The sequence below is a fragment of the Suricata suricatta genome, chromosome 5, assembly GCF_006229205.1.
Source record: "Suricata suricatta isolate VVHF042 chromosome 5, meerkat_22Aug2017_6uvM2_HiC, whole genome shotgun sequence".
Lineage (NCBI taxonomy): Eukaryota > Metazoa > Chordata > Mammalia > Carnivora > Herpestidae > Suricata > Suricata suricatta.
In genome coordinates, this window is record NC_043704.1 from 121,846,282 (window position 1) to 121,849,785 (window position 3,504).

A 3,504-nucleotide genomic window follows, 5' to 3' on the forward strand; every position below is an offset into this window, starting at 1 on the left:
AAAAAAAAAAAAAAAAGGTAAAAGACTGTATAAAATGCTGTCTTAAAAAAAGGACATCCAGTTAAACTGACAAAGTTTCCTTTTTTAATTAGAATGTTCCATGTTAACTGTGGTCAAAGGGAAGCTGGCAAATTGCTGCTGCTGGTGGTATAAACTGGTAAAGCCCTTGGGAGAGCAATTGAGCAATGCATTGAGAAAGTTTTAATATTCCTACCCTATGTCCCAGTGACCTCACTTCTTACAAGGATATGATGCAAAAGAAATAATCTTTTATTCTTAGTACATAATCCAAAAACATTTTAAAGTTTATTTATTTTGAGAGAAAGGGAGAGCACATGTGTGCACGGTGGCAGGAGGGGCAATGAGAAAGAAAATCCCAAGCAGGTTCCTCGCTTCTCAATGAGCTGGACTCGGGGCTCAAAACCCAGAACTGTGAGATCATCACCTGAGCCCAAATAAAGAGTTGGCGTCCAACCAACTGAGCCACTCAGGTGCCTCCCAAACAATGTATTTACTGGTGGGAGTTACACAGGTATCTTATTTATTTAGTTTGTTGTTTGTGGGTTTATTTTATGTATATATGCATGTATGTATGTATTTAAATTTCTAGTACGTTCCAGACCCAGTGTGGGGCTTGAACTCACAACCCTTAAATCAAGAGTCACGAGCTCTACTGACTAAGCTAGACAGGCACTCCTATTTATTTTTTTAAGGTTCCCTTTATTTAAGCCATTTTTAAAAACTGTATTTATGGGGGGAAAAGAGGTGGTGGTGATGGAGGAGGACACTTGTGGGGAAGAGCACTGGGTGTTGTATGGAAACCAATTTGACAATAAACTATTTAAAAAAATAATAAAAGTGTATTTATTTTCAGATAGAGAGCACAGGAGAACAGGAGAGGGGCAGAAAGAGAGAGGGAGGGAGAGAATCCCAAGCAGGCTCCAAACTATCAGCTTGGACCTGGATACAGGGCTTGAACTAACAAAGTGTAAGATCATGACCCCGGCCAAAAGCAAGAATTGAACATTCAACCCACTGAGCCACTTAAGTGCCCAATTTAAGTTACTTTTTTAAAAGCCATCTCAGGGTGACTTGGTGGCTCAGTCGGTTGGGCATCCAGCTTTGACTCAGGTCATGATCTCATGGTTTGTGGGTTTGAGCTCTGCATCGGGCTCTGTGCTGACAGCTCAGAGCCTGGAGCCTGCTTCGGATTCTGTATCTTCCTCTCTCTCTCTGACCCTCCCCTGCTCAAGCTGCCTCTCCCTGTCTCTCAAAAATAAATTTTAAAAAAATTTAAAAATTAAAATAAAATAAAATAAAAGCAATCTCTACCTCTTTGTGAGCCTCAAACTCATGACCCTGAGATCAAGAGTCAGATACTCTACTGACTAAACCAGCCAGGTGCCCCCAAACTCATTTTTTAAATCTTCATTTATTTTTGAGTGAGAGAGAGAGAGAGAGAGACAGTGTGGGCAGGGGAGGAGGAGAGAGAGAGAGAGAGGGAGACAGAATCTGGAGCAGGCTCCAGGCTCTGGACTGTCAGCACAAAGCCTGATGCAGAGCTCTAACTCACAAACCTTGAGATCATGACCTGAACTGAAGTTGGAGGCTTAACCAACTGAGCCACCCAGGTGCCCCTAAAAGAACTTTAAATGGCAAACCCTACCCATCCCAACTTCTCTTCAGGATGTAATCTGCGGTCCCTGCTCTCTCTCCATAGTGCTTTTTATAGATTCATGTTTATCTGAACTTCCCCTGAAAAAATTTAAGCAAATAGATGTCCTTAGCACTCTTGAATAAGTTTGTACACATAGTAGACATTCAACAAATATCTATTTAATGACTTTTTTAAAACAAGAGGCTGACTTGAAGGGAATTTGCTTAAACAAGAGGCTGACTTGAAGGGAAAAATATCTAGCATTCATTTCTTTCAGAGTAATTTATCCCCACTTAGAGACAGAGTGCCCTACATGTAATAGCCACGTACAAAAAAGCCAAGTACAAAAAAGTTATAAAATTGCCCATGGTTTTACAATGATAAGTGAAAAGCATTAAAATTCTCCAACCAAACAAGATATGCAAGGATTTTTATGTTGTTCATTTTTTGTTAAACAGTGAGAGCAAAATAACATACTGGAATATAAAAATAAGACCTGAATGAGCATTCCACTAATGGAGAAAAGGGGTATTTTCACAGAACCGGAATTTTTCCCCATCCACTCTCTATTTTACGTGCACCAAACATAACGTTGGTCATTTAGAAACCTGCACTATGCTTGTGCACATACACAGTTACTTTATGTACAATAAAGGAATGGGGAAGGGGAAAATGAAAGAATAAAGAAAACTATAGTAGTCAGGATGTGGTGGAACCAAGCTGCGGTTTTCTAATTGAGAACGTCCTCTCCGTCTGGAGGAACAGAGTTCTGGAGTGAAGTAGCAGTTTCCCGTTTCACTGCTGCTGGAACACATCAACCGAATCTTCATCCGCCATGGCCAACTGTGCAGGTGCATCTGACCGTCAAATCAGAATCCGGTCTGCCTCCTTGACAAATCCTGCCATTCACAAAAGGCTTTCGTCAGTTTACTAAGTGGCATATGCCTCTCTTAATCTTAACACTGCACCACAGAACCATCCTGTCCTGTCACCGTCAAATTAATATGATCGTTGTTCTCAGTCTTGACTCCTTCCTTGGGCTTTTCTTGGGCCACGGTGAGTACTGGAATCTCTCCAGCTGCCGCTGCACAAGAGGTACCAGGTATGCACTTAACTAGCATACTAACAGCACCAGGAGCGGCGGAAGGAGGTGGCAACAGCGGAGGAGGGAGAGCTTCATGGTTTCTTTGTAACAGGGAAAATGGAAACAACCACAAAAGAAAACAAAAAGTAACAATGATTAGGTACATTTTTGGCATAGTCCTTTGATTAATTATTGTGTCATCATTACAAATGTAGTTATAATAGATACACCTGGGTGGCTCAGTTGGTTGAGTGTCTGACTTCAGCTCAGGTCATGATCTCACGGTTCTTGGGTTCAAACCCCACATCAGACTTTGTGCTGACAGCTTACAGCCTGGAGCCTGCTTCAGATTCTGTGTCTTCTTCTCTCTGCCCCTCTCCCACTGGCACTGTCATTCTCTCTGGAATATAAATAAACATTAGAAAGTGTAATTATGATAATTATATCAACTTAGAAAATAGATATGCTGTTAAGGGGCAAGCAAACTGCAAAATAGTATTAGGCGTGGCAGATGGTTACAGTTATGGCCCCAATGAACCGCCTTGTATGTATCCGTATTTCATGAAGTCCCCTCTCTCATGGACTTTGGGTTTGGCCAAGTGACATGTTTTGCACAACAGGACATTAGCAATGATGAGCCAGACTGCAGCTTGAAAACCATTTGCACCGTGGAGCTTTTAACCCTTCTCTCTTGCTGCACTTGGAACCCTACTGCACAGGTAACAAGCGGGAGGAAATGCACCCTCGCGCCCGTAGCCAGCAC

The 3,504-nt window shown here is 41.9% G+C and overlaps 1 pseudogene; it reads right to left on the bottom strand.

The window, feature by feature from the left end:
- Positions 1 to 2,452: 2,452 nt before the first annotated feature.
- LOC115291255 lies at positions 2,453 to 2,778 on the bottom strand (annotated as a pseudogene).
- Positions 2,779 to 3,504: the final 726 nt, after the last annotated feature.